The sequence below is a fragment of the Pelobates fuscus genome, chromosome 6, assembly GCF_036172605.1.
Source record: "Pelobates fuscus isolate aPelFus1 chromosome 6, aPelFus1.pri, whole genome shotgun sequence".
In the NCBI taxonomy this organism is placed as follows: domain Eukaryota; kingdom Metazoa; phylum Chordata; class Amphibia; order Anura; family Pelobatidae; genus Pelobates; species Pelobates fuscus.
Window position 1 is genome coordinate 84,659,381 of NC_086322.1, and position 14,489 is coordinate 84,673,869.

The following is a 14,489-nucleotide window of genomic DNA, read 5'->3' on the forward strand; positions in this document are numbered from 1 at the left end:
TGGAGCAGAGTTCTTCAATAGGCTCTGTGCTCACCTCTGGTCAAAGCTCCGCACCCGGGGACAGGCCTACCGGCTGGTGAGGAAAGAAGCAGCAGCTTGGATTCGCCCAGCAACCAGACGGCAGATAGGTGGAAACACACCACGAACCCCCAGGGGGGCGCTCCAAGGACAACGCTGGAGACCACTATGGCGGGAAAGCTCAATGGACACCGGCACTCACGCCCGCATACACCGGAGTGAGATCCGCAAACGAGCCCAACCGGATTGCCAGACGGGGGTTCCTAGAATCGCAGACCAGCAGAAAATTAATTCACACAACCGTATACACACTGCCTGCAACAGCGCCCACCGAGCCACAGCATGGATCGCTACTGAGAAACGTAACAGAGGCCGGAGAGCGCCACCGCGACCCGCCGGAGTAGGAATTTCACAGGGACATCAACCCTGCCTCCAACCCCGGCTTGCAAGCACAGCACACCGGCAAAGAGCCCACTTTCAGCCAGCAGAGGAAGGGATCCCAAGAGACTTTCCGGGCTGGGCCGTACCAATACCGACCGCAGGAGTAGGATGATCCCCACTGATACACGGTGACCCGACCTGTGGCCACGCAACTACGAACCTGCAGTCACAGGGGACTTTGTCCTATGTTAAAAGCAACTTGCTTATAATTTGTGTAACACTGAAGACTAGTGCTTACACTGATCCTAACCCACTACACCATGATACTGATGAGTATGCAGATCTATAATGTTCACAAATAATCTGTTAGTGTTCAATACGTTCCACCTTATAGAGTTGCTTGTTTAAATTACTCAGTTAAGGTCCGGAATAGCAGTCAGACCTGACCAGTTGGCAACCACCTCTCCTATTAATGTGATCTTGTTCAATCATAAGCGTTGTCTGCTCTGCTGTAACAGTGAGCAGACTTATATATCATGGGGTGTCTAGGCTATAGCTGTTGGCCATCGGGTGCTCTCACATGTTTTGTTTGCACTCACTCTAACACTCTAGTTGTCTAGGCTAGTTAAACTTATACGGAATATACAAATTCCCAGTCTCTCACTGCATAGGCAACAAGCGTGATTTAATGCTAATAACTCAACTGTTCAAATGCTCTTATATGTACGTTTACTGCACGAGCCATGTTTTTTCTCTTTTGTCCCTCTCCTACCTATTCCTGCATGGAATGTGCATTATGCTACCACCTTGAAAACTAAACGCCAACCTAAACTATCGTAAAACTATAATAACTATAAAAATGTGCCTGTATACCGTATGCCATGACCTGTATTACCTATGTTTACCGATTTTACTGGATGCCGCTGTTGTGGCGCATACCGGCTGCCTGTTTATTCTGTGCACACCCAAAATAAAGAATTAAAAAAAAAAAAGTTGTCTCTACTTACATTTTTCAAATAAAAAAGGCTGACTTTAAGAAGAAATTTAAAGAAAACTAAATTGAAATTTGCTGCCAAAATTAACAGGGCTGTGGACCTCATACCTGTGCCTAGTCTTATCTTTTATATCATCCTACCTTGCAAAACACATTCCATCCTTTCAGGTATATACAGATCATTCTATTCCCTCACTTCCTTCTGTGTATTTGCCCTCATCCTTTTAGATTGTAAGTTCAATTGGCAGGGACCTCTTCACTTAGTGTTCACAAATGCCATACACGTTTTGTTAAAATTAATTGTACTTCTCACAGTGTCTTAAAGGCTTGTGCTTCAAGGGTATCATATGTTAAGTTAGTGATTGTAGAAAACTAAATGTATCATGGCTTCCTCTATAAGCAACACGTGACTCTGGTTACATGAGCTCCTCAAACACCTGAAAAACATGAATAACCTGCTTGCTAAATGTCCAAATACTGAAACACCTACAATAGGATTGACATAATTTGACTGGAAACCTGGAAAATGTCCATATCCATATTTCCTTGTTTTAAATGTCCATTTAAAAATAAATGAATAAATAAATAAATAAACACACACACACACACACACACACACACATTATTTATATATATATATAGTATTGACAAGGGGATCATACATATCAGGCTGAAATGGCAGAATGGCAGAACTTAAAATATAGATTAGCTGGAGAATTTGGAGAATTATAAATTGACAATTTGGCTACTGTGGTCTAATATGTATTCTTGTTCCCTTGTAAATTCTAAACAATTGCTGGTTTAGTGAGTCAGCTCCAGCAAGAATGTCCCTCTAATAACACTTTTAATAAGGCACAAATAGAAATTGTATGGTTATGTATCACTGTGTAAGCTGTGTATGGTAAATGAAAGAGTAAAAACACCAAGGTAATTTAATGTTGAATGAAAAACATAACGTTAAAAAAACCATAATAGATTAAAAAAAATGATAAAATGAGTTAGTTTTTTTCTTTATTGAGAAACTATTTGAGAAGTAATCAAACAAAACACATTTCCACATAAATTAGTAGAATGCAGGAAAAATGATAATTCAGTTTTGTCTTTTCACAGACAGAGTACGAACATTTTAATGAGTAGAAGCAGGTTTTTGGATGAAATACAACCTAGAAATTCCTCATGTTCAATTGATTTACTTTTTGCTTCTTCAGCATATCCATTATACAAACAGAATTTTTTTTTATTAAAGTCCTGATAATACCATAACAGTAGTGAGCACATTAACTGTTCAACAACTATATCTTGTTAAACTATATTGAAGATTAAATATGTAATGCAGTGGCATTTAACCCCTTAAGGACACATGACATGTGTGACATGTCATGATTCCCTTTTATTCCAGAAGTTTGGTCCTTAAGGGGTTTTAATGGAGCGTTTTTTTCCCCCCTTAATAATACGCAAAGATGAGATTTTTGTGAAATACTCAGACTGACTGTGTTGGAATTTCACTGAAATTCACTTTAATGGGAATGGTAATTAATCTATATATTGTTAGCCCATGCAGTTAAAATTCATATGCTCATAAATGTGTTCCTACTCGCAAGTGACACATTAACATTTCACAATACCTAGTGTAAGCCATTTAGGGGTGAGAATACTGCACATGTAGCTGTCCCATGTACTTCGAAATGCACTCTCGGGCAATGCAAACTCAGATTTATTTTTATGTTTTAAGTTATATATTCATTTATGGATTAAATTTACATCTAATAAAATGGCAAACTAACACTAGATAACCTTGCCGTTCATGTGTTTCCTGATGCATTTAAAGAAATGCATTTAAAGAAATGAATACATATAACTATGCAAATGATCAGACATTATAATATGTTTTCAATTTATTTAGCTATGGTTTTGGTATGATAGTGCTCGAGTTATGAACAGGCCTTTGTGTACTGTATTTAATAACTAAAAGACTAAAAGATAAAATAGATTTTAGAGTTTCTTCGTGTAGGCCAAAATATGGAAGATCAAAATATTCATCAACTGAGCCGATCTGGAGACCAAATAGAGCATGGAATGAAGCACAATATTGCAGGAAAACTCATAATTTAATTATTATTTAAAATAGAAGTTTACATGTCCTATAGCATTTTTGCTTTTTACGTTTTCATGCATTATCTAACTATCTCTTTTCAGCGCATCTCGCGCTTTTCACTTGCTCCATGCAAAGAAGCCATGTTTAATGTGGTTTGATCATAAGCACAGTTCATGAAACAAAACACTATGCATGTAATCAAGAGTGTTCTGGAATCCTGGCATCATGTGCAAGTGCCTGCCATCTCAAAAATGCTCTGTGGGATGTATCAAACTTTTTGCATGTTCTAAGGAGATACTGTAAGTGATGGTTCTGATCAAATATATTTAAATATAGTTGTCCCAATGCAGCAAGGGTAAACTAGGAGATTCACTATAAAAATATCTATATTAAAGGAACAATATAACATTAGGAAAACAAACATGTATATCCAATGCTATAGTCTCATACTAACTGCTTAATTTTCTTGCCCCCCTCCACCCTCTTAAGTTAAAGAGCATATTTATTCACCTTTTTAGCCTCAATACCTTGCTTTTCTTGCTGCCAGTCCCACCTCCTTGCCTGAGATCATCAATCTCAATAAATCTAAAATGCATAATTAAATATGTATAAGAAAGAATATAAGATAGAAAAATACAAAGTTAAACAAATTGATTTTTTTTAAATATAAAAACTAAATTAAAAAAGATAAATATTTGAAAATAATAGAAAAAAAATGTGTGGCATTAATGTCAAGCTCCCCATTGGATGTACAATAATTTTTATAAATGTTAATAAACAAAATCTGTATTACTGAACTGTAAAAAAAACCCAATCAAATCAAGCCCTATTTCTCCTTAAAAAAAAAAAAAAAAATATATATATATATATATTTTTGCGCCTATGCATATTATATATATATATATATATATATATATATATATATATATATATATATATATATATAATATGCATAGGCGCACTTAACCAGAAGGGGTAATTGTGGTATAATGAATGCATGGCAAAAGTGCGTTTGGTTACATAAGCATCACATGAATGTTTCTTAGAACATTGGAAAAAATTATCACTGGAAAAATAAACAAAACTATGCAATTCAGTCTATTAAAAAAAACAAATGATTAGTAAATAATATTCTATAAATTATTCTAATCTAATTTGTATCCACATTGAGATAAAGAAAAGTTTTAATATTTATCTCTGGGGGTGGTGCAAGAAGATTTTGAGAACATTTCGTAAAAGGGTCTAAACTCTAACTTAACTAGAACAGAAAAAAGGGGCTTTTTATTCATTAACCAAAAATCATGACTTTGCAATAAACAACAGTGGTATGGTAATTATGAGCACAGAATATTCTATGCTAGATGCATATAGACATTTAGGAAATTAAAATACTATTCAAATTTTATCTACAAATCCCATACAAATTTGTTTTAAGAAAAATTCCAGGACTTTTACAAAATTGATTAGATGATCATATTTTACTCAATAAGAAGTTTTTTTTTTAAATCCATATAGTAAAACAGCTATGTTATATTTTTCCCAAAACTGCATATAGATCCAAATAGACCCCTAGGATGCCCTACTGTTAGAGGGATAAATTTTGTAATGCACAACTTGTCTCAATTCATTGATTTCATTTTAGAACTGTCTGTTGCCCCTATTGTAAAAACACAACACATATTTTACAAAACTATCTATCAGATGGAAATCAGATTATATATTAGCTACAGTGGATGTTAAGTTATTAAATCCCACACCAGTAAGACATTAAAAAGATTTCAAAACGTAATCTATGTAGCATCACGATAGGATGAGATAGCCTCCCAGCTGTAGTTCCAAGAAGATGGTATTCGATTCCCAATAGGACATACAGTATATAAATTCACTGGGCAATAGATGGGCATGAACCTTGGGCCCATGGTGATACCACATAGCTGTAAAATATAATGGTCATCAAACCAAGATAAAATCCTGGTAATAACAAATTGGTGCAAGTTAGAAACATCGGGATCTGTAAAGTGCTTATATCTCCATGAGCAACTAAATGTCAGGATCCTATCCTGTTGTTTCTTTTCTGCTTCTTTTTTCCCAACAATTCAAGTTTTCACCACTAGTGGCCTCCCTAGCCACTAGTCTAAACCAATTTTCTCTCACCTGCTTAACATGATTATTTCAACCTACTATAAGAGGACACACCCTGCTAAGCAAATTGCCTTTACATTGATTGTAGTTTGTGTTCTGATCCTGACAAGACTACTGATCCCTGGCTCCTACTGCAAAAACGTGCTATATCCTGGATTTCATTCAATTAACCTGATTTATCATTTCTACCTACTACATTTCCAATCAGCTACTGTCAATAAGCTTGGGGACAATCTTATCTACACTACCAACCTGCTCAATTCAATACTGGACTTTAATTCATTATTGCTTTGTTGCTACCTACTGTTCTCCTACCTAAAATTACGCATCTTACCTGGATTAACAAACATTCCTGATATTTGCATCTAACCTGAAAGACCTGTTACTGCAGTACGACCTCTAAACCAAAAAGGCTGATCAACTAAATGTATAACTTACCTGTATTACTTAATCCTTTATATTTCTGTTTAGTTCTGTTTAGTTTTATCTTGTTTACCTAAACCTATAATTTCACTTATAGGTTTTCTTTCTCTTGTTTTACCTATATTCTCTTATAGGTTTCCTTGTTAACTAATTTCCTGTCTGGGGCATATTGCCTAACTCCTAATTTCTGTTTTCTCTCCATATACTCACCTGTAATTTCACTTATAGGTACTCCTTTTTGCTTCTGTCTATAATTTCATTTATAGGTTTACCTGTTACTTTATATCCTGTCTGGAGCTGATTGTATAAACCCTTTAATTCATAGCCCTCTTCATACTTACCTGTAATTTCTTTTATAGGTTATGAATTCTACTTCTCTCCTATAATTTCATTACTGGGCTTTATTTGCTAACTGACCTGTATTAGACTTGTTTCCCCCCTTTTCCCTCTATTTTTGTATTCTCCTTTTTGCTTTCACTTCCCTTTCAGTGCGGCTATGCTTATTGTTTCAAGTAAAACATGTCTAAGAATTCTAATAAAGAAGAGAAGTTTTTTTATTTTTTGCTTTTTAGTTTTATATATGCAAATAGCAAATATATATATATATTTAAATTTTTATATTCCTTTTGGGTGCAATATTCACATTAAATATGGTCATTAAGTTGGGTCTGTGATATTATTTTTTTCTTTAGTAGATATAAAATATCACTATTTGTTCTGCTCATTAGTGCTTTTAAATACTACAAAGTGGGCGACCCCCAGAGGGCAGTATGCAGATACATCCGATCTTTGCCGAGATGGAACGCATAATCATTTGGAACGTGGAAGCACAGGATGGAATGTACTTCCGGTTCCGGCTACACACAGACGCGCCAGTTTAAACTGGGATGAAGACGTGATGAATACTGACACCTGAAAAGGTATTGCACCCACACCAATGAAATCAAGGATGGATGGAAACACCCATGGATCCACCAATGGACACCGGGATTAGCCCTATTTAAAGGGACTCTTAGATGGGGGGTATTAAAATATGTTTGTTATTAAGGTTGTTTCTGTTATAATTTTACTATTGTTTTGTCCCTGAGGAAGTTCCAATTGGTACGAAACGCATAGGACCTATTGTTCCTCTATTTTATTCAAAGGCTGATGGTGATTGTTCACCATTAACCAAAATAAAGCTGCTGAATTTTTTTAACCTACATCTACTTGAGTCCTGTGTCATATATACTACCTTGGAGTGGAGAGTGGGATAAATAGCCCACCGCCAACATTGCTAAAATGTACTTACATAGTTCTGACGGATGTTGGAGATGCAAGAGATTAAGGGGAGATCCGATGCATATATGGTGGAACTGCCCTTTGCTAAGCTCAATATGGCCTAAAGTTGATTAATTTTTTTCTGAATGGTTAGGACGCAAATTGAATCTTACGCCCAATAGGGCACTTCTACACTTGTCTTTCGAAGGGTTGACTCAAGAAGAGAAAAAAATATTTGTACACTTAATGACAGCAGTAAAATTGAATATAGGAAAAAACTGGAAATCAATGAATGTAATTAATTGGCCTATGTTTTAAAAGCCAGTTTATTTTCCAATGCAGAATGGAAAAGGGTATTACGATATACTCCAGTAAAGATAACACTCGTTATAATTTCTGGAATAAGATTCTTAAGGAAATGGGAGAAGTCAGGTAGTTCGAAGTGCCGATTCGAACCGCTTCGGGAGTTCGAAGTGCCGCTTCACCAACAGTTTATTACAGGGGCCATATTCACAGGACAAAAGGCTGGCAAACAGACCCCCCCAAGAACCAGTGGTGAGGTTATCTTCGCCACAATCAATTTCTCTACTTCTTGTATTGTAAAAGGTTTATTGATCTCCTCTAGCGCCCCCAGTGATGGCCTTGAGAATACTTTATTTCTAAAATATTCAGAGGTTACTATACAACTAGCCCTTACTGGTAAAGAGTATAAAGACTTATAATATCTGCTGAATGCCGAACCTATCTCTTCTGGTGACAAAAATGTCTCGCCATCAAAGGTAATTTTTTAAATCTTTGATTCCACCTGTTACATTTTTTACTTATTTGATAACATTCTATCGGCTTTGTTACCTTTGTAGTATCTTACTGAGTTTAGTGCATTTAAATTACGATTTGATTTCTCAATCAGCTGATTGTTTACTCATGTCACGTTTAAACATTTCATATGAAGGAACACAACTGCAGATTTCTTATAGTTCGAATATTTATTAGGAGTAATTGGTATTGACTTTAATTCCAATATACAGGTACTGTAGCATTAAGTATTAAACGATAAATGAAGTCCACAGTTATATGCACTGTAGCTTTAAGGAGTAAACGGAACTGAAGCAGCAAGAGTCCTTTAGTAGTATTAATTAATTAGATGATAAGAAGTTACAATAGCTGTTCCATAGACTTTAACTGAAGAAAGATAGATGCAGCTAACTGAGACAAGTATGTGTTGAAGTTAGCTGTAACGGTTGGCTTTAACGAAGGACTTTGGAGACAGGAAATAACAGCTTTAGATGCAACGTTTATCAGAGAAGTTTTACTTAGCTTCCGGCTTATAGAACACTGGTTCCCGAGATTCCTCAGAGGCAGATTATCCTGCATGGATAGAGTTCAGCTTTAGCCGTGGATGAGGAGAGGCGAAGGGAACTTGAAGTCTTCTATTCCGGTCCGGTAACAGCAGGTTTTCACAACTAAGTTGCAGCCGGTTCGTGAGTACAGAACGTAGTTCATTAATCCAGCCTCGATCAGCTGGTGCGGTCAGATTAAATAGGGAGACCGGGTCATGAAGGGGTGTGGCTAAGCTCCGTGGAACCAGGAAGTAAGGGGATATTATAGTTAAGGCATGACAGTATCCCCTCCTTAATGAGCAACCTCTGGGTGCTATTGACTTGGTTTAGAAGGGTAGCGTTTGTGAAACTGGGAAACTAATTTGTCAGCATGAACGTCAGAGGAGTTTTCCCATGTATCTTCATCAACTCCATATCCTTTCCATCTGATGAGATATTGTAAGGAGCCACGATGGAACCTTGAATCCAGTATACTTTGAATCTCGTATTCTTCTTCACCCTGGACCAGTATAGGGTCAGGAGAAGTAGTGACATTCCTTTGGAAAGGGTCAGGATGATGAGGCTTCAGCAATGACACATGAAAAACAGGATGTAGCTTTAAAGTAGGTGGAAGTTTCAATTTAACAACATTACGGTTGATAATCGATAGTATTGGAAAAGGACCAAGGAAAAGAGAACTTAACTTCTTTGATGGACGGTTTGTAGAAATGTTCTTTGAGGAAAGCCAGACAAGATCACCGATTTGATAAGAAGGTGAAGGTTGTCGTTTTGTATCAAAAAACTTCTTTTGAGTGGAGGAGGCCAATTCAAGATTGTCATGCAATTTTTTGAATAAAGAGGACATATGAGAGATTTGATTCGAATCGGAGAGATTAGATGAAGAACTTGTCTGAGCAGGAAATGAGGAAGGATGAAATCCATAATTGGATAGAAATGGAGTCATTTTACTGCTGGTATGAAAAGAGTTATTGTATGCGAATTCTGCCATAGGTAACCAAGTTATCCAATCGTCTTGTAAGTGAGAGCAATAACATCGTAGATATTGTTCTAAGCATTGGTTGACTCTTTCAGTTTGTCCATCTGTTTGAGGATGATATGCAGATGATAGTTTACGTTGGATATGAAGAGTGGCACATAAGGCAGTCCAGAATTTGGAGGTAAATTGAGTTCCTCGGTCTGAAATGATTTCGTCTGGCAGTCCGTGAAGTTTAACTATGTTGTCAAGAAATGTTTTCGAAAGTTCAGAGGACGAAGGTAACTTCTTTAAAGGAATGAAATGAGACATTTTCGTGAAACGGTCTACCACCACTAAAATGGTAGTGTGATGATGAGAAGGAGGTAATTCTACCAAGAAATCCATAGAGATGGATTGCCAAGGTCGTTCAGGAATTGGTAAATTCAATAATTGACCAAATGGTTGATGATGGACATGTTTTGATCTTTGGCATACAGAACAAGATTTGACATAAGATTCAATAGTTTGGTCTTGACGAGGCCACCAATAGTATCTTTTGGACAATTCAAGGGTCTTCTTTATACCTGGATGACCTGCCAGAGGAGAATCATGAATAAATTCGAGTACTTTAATTCTGAAGGATGGAGGCACGTAAATCCGGTCTTTGAAATAGTAGAGACCGTTTTTCTTAAATAATTTAATTGATTTAGGAAGTTCGAGAGCATCTTCACTGAGATCTTTAATGTCGTCAATAAGAGAAGATAAGATTCCAATGACTTTAGGTGAAGGAGGTTCAATCTCAGTGTCCTTATGGATCCTGGAAAGGGCATCAGCCTTTTTGTTTCTAGACCCAGGTCTAAAGACGATTTGGAAGTTGAACCGGGAAAAAAAGAGATTCCATCTTACTTGTCGAGCAGACAGTGTTTTATTGGAGTGAAGATATTCGAGATTTTTATGGTCAGTATAAATGATTAAAGAGTTCCGAGCGCCTTCAAGAAGGTGTCTCCAGGTTTCTAAAGCCACTTTGATACTTAGTAATTCTTTTTCTCCTGTAGGATAATTCTTTTCATCAGGAGATAATGATCGTGAGAAGAAGGCGACAGGATGAAGAGGGTCTTGAGGAGTTTTGTGTTGAGAGAGGACAGCTCCAATTGCAAATTCCGAAGCATCCGTTTCAAGGACATAAAGATATGAAGGATTGGGAAGTTGAAGAATAGGAGCTGTTGTAAACTTTCTCTTTAATTCGGTGAAGGCAGTTTGAGCCTTCTCGTTCCAATTGAAGGGATAATTTTTTCTGTTAAGTTGATTGAGTGGGTGAACTATCTCAGAGTAGTTTTTAATAAATTTTCTGTAGAAATTGGCGAATCCTAGAAATCGCTGTAATTCTTTAACTGTAGAGGGAACAGGCCAGTTGATGATACAATCGACTTTTGCATTGTCCATACCTATTGAATGAGGGGAGATGACATAACCTAAGAAGGTAATTTCTTTGACATGGAAAAGACATTTTTCAGGTTTAGCGAATAATTTGTGAGTTCTGAGTCTTGATAACACCCATCTGACATGTTTTCTATGTTCCTCAGGAGTGTTGGAGAATATGAGAATATCATCTAAATAAATGATGACACAGACGTCCAATAGGTCTCTAAAGATATCATTTATGAAGTGTTGAAAAGTTGCAGGGGCGTTGCAAAGGCCAAAAGGCATTACCAGATATTCAAAGAGGCCATACCTTGTTCGGAAAGCAGTCTTCCATTCATCATTAGCCTTTATCCTGACGAGATTATATGCCCCGCGAAGGTCAAGCTTAGTGTAGATGGTAGCAGTTTTCAATCGTTCAACCAGTTCATTGATGAGAGGAAGAGGATAACGATTTTTAACTGTTATTTTATTTAAGGCTCTGTAGTCAATGATAGGACGTATAGTCTGGTCTTTGTTTCTTACAAAAAACATACTTGAGGCAGCAGGTGAACTAGAGGGTCTAATAAACCCTTTCCGTAGATTTTCATCTAGATATTCTTTGAGAATTTGTAATTCAGCCTCAGAGAGAGGGTAGATGTGCCCAAATGGTACTGGGGCACCAGGTATGAGGTCTATAGGACAATCGTAAGCACGATGAGGCGGGAGCGTTTCAGCTTCTTTTTTACTGAAGACATCTGAAAATTCTGAATAACAAGAGGGTATGGTTGGTTCTTTAGAGATTTGAAGAATAGGAATTTGTTGTAAACATGTTTCTTTACAATAATGTGAGTTAAAGGTGATGGAGAAAGGAGACCAAGAAATTTGAGGGTTGTGGTTCCTTAACCAGTTGATCCCTATTATAACGGGATAGAGAGGTGACGGAATAACATCAAATACTAGAAATTCAGTATGTATGTGATTTGTGGTTACCTTTAGAGGGATGGTTTCATGAAGAATCGGTCCCGAGGAGATAAAGGAGCCATCAATCACTTTAACAGGAACAGAGTTAGCTTTTTGAACACAAGGAATTCTATTCTTTGTTACAAAGGTTGAATCGATGAATACTCCATGTGCACCAGAATCGATGAGAGCTTCAGTCACAATTCTCACCTTATCCCACTGTAAGACAAGGGATACAGTTAAGAACGGATTGTTTGATGTTGAAGGGAGTGCACTGAAGATAGCAGAGGTATAAGCTTGTCTACCGGCCTTTGTCCGTTTTAATAAGGGACAATCGGAAACCAGATGATCTTGAGAGGCACAATACATGCATAGGTTTAATTGACGTCTTCGGTTCTTCTCTGCAGGAGTAAGAGGACTTCGTATTACCCCTATTTCCATAGGTTCACTTGGTAAGGAAGTCTTTTCTGGAGCTTTTGAGGGAGTGAAAGGTTTGCGGTCTTTAGAATGTAAAAGGGCCTTTTCTGCCTTTCTTTCTCTTAATCTTCTGTCAATGCTGATTGATAAGTGAATTAGAGCGTTCAAAGTAGTAGGAAGTTCTGTTCTAGATAATTCGTCTTTTACAGCTTCAGATAACCCAAGTCGAAATTGGTTGCGCAATGTGATGTCATTCCATTGCGTTTCTACAGCCCATCTTTTGAATTCAGCAATATAATCTTCAACGGGTCTATTTCTTTGCTGTAGTGTTCTGATTGTTAAATCAGCTGTAGCTTGTTTGTTAGGATCTTCATAGAGAAGAGACATGGCTTCAAAAAATTCATCCAGTGAGCCTAAGATGGGGTCATCATTGTCCAAAAAGGTATGGGCCCAGAACATAGGTTCACCTCTTAGAAAGGAAATAACTGAAAAAACCTTAGATCTTTCTGTGGGATAAGCTCTAGGTTTTAAAGCAATCAATAGTTTGCAGGAATAAAAAAACTCCTTATATTTGGAACGATCACCATAGAATTTTTCAGGGTTACATACAGCAGGATCGCTAGCCGAGTGCAGAGTAGTATGGGGAGTATGAGTTTGTAAATCTCTGACATAGGTGAAAAGTCTTTCGTGAGTAACTTGCAGTTCTTGCATACCTTGGACTAGTGTATCAACTCTTTGATGCAGCGTAGCTATAGTAGAATCGAAATCTGCTGGATCCATTACAATGGCTGGATTAATCTGTCACGTTTAAACATTTCATATGAAGGAACACAACTGCAGATTTCTTATAGTTCGAATATTTATTAGGAGTAATTGGTATTGACTTTAATTCCAATATACAGGTACTGTAGCATTAAGTATTAAACGATAAATGAAGTCCACAGTTATATGCACTGTAGCTTTAAGGAGTAAACGGAACTGAAGCAGCAAGAGTCCTTTAGTAGTATTAATTAATTAGATGATAAGAAGTTACAATAGCTGTTCCATAGACTTTAACTGAAGAAAGATAGATGCAGCTAACTGAGACAAGTATGTGTTGAAGTTAGCTGTAACGGTTGGCTTTAACGAAGGACTTTGGAGACAGGAAATAACAGCTTTAGATGCAACGTTTATCAGAGAAGTTTTACTTAGCTTCCGGCTTATAGAACACTGGTTCCCGAGATTCCTCAGAGGCAGATTATCCTGCATGGATAGAGTTCAGCTTTAGCCGTGGATGAGGAGAGGCGAAGGGAACTTGAAGTCTTCTATTCCGGTCCGGTAACAGCAGGTTTTCACAACTAAGTTGCAGCCGGTTCGTGAGTACAGAACGTAGTTCATTAATCCAGCCTCGATCAGCTGGTGCGGTCAGATTAAATAGGGAGACCGGGTCATGAAGGGGTGTGGCTAAGCTCCGTGGAACCAGGAAGTAAGGGGATATTATAGTTAAGGCATGACAACTCATTTCTCAAGCTCAGCAATTTTATTAGATGTACCTTTTGAGCGCCTTTGTTTATTTTCCCTCTTCAGATTAAATAATTGGACATAAAGGTCAGAAATATTAATTTCTGCCCGTTTTTTTGCTTGAGATCCCAATTTTATTAGATAACCTCGCACTACACTCTTATATGCTGTCCAAATCATAGAATAAGAGATTTCTGGAGACAAATTTTCTTTGAAATAAAATTCTGTCATTGTTTTTATGTAATCCCTATTTTCTTGAGATTTTAATAAAATATTATTTAACCTCCAATCTCTTTTTACCCTGAATAATTTGTCTTTTAGATCTAAAACAACTGCATTATGATCATTCCAGGTCAGTTCTTGAATCCTTGCGTTCTTAACTTGATTTATAGCCCCTAGGTCTCCTATAGACAGGTCTGTTCTTGAATAGGAATAATGTGTTTTAGAGAAGCATGTAAAATCTCTTTCCTCTACATGATATAATCTCCATATGTTGTATAGTGAGCTTCTTTCTAATATCTCACAGAATTTTTTTGCTTGCCTTATCACATTCCCATCTATGTTCTTATTAAATTAAATCTTTTTATCCAACTTGGATCACTA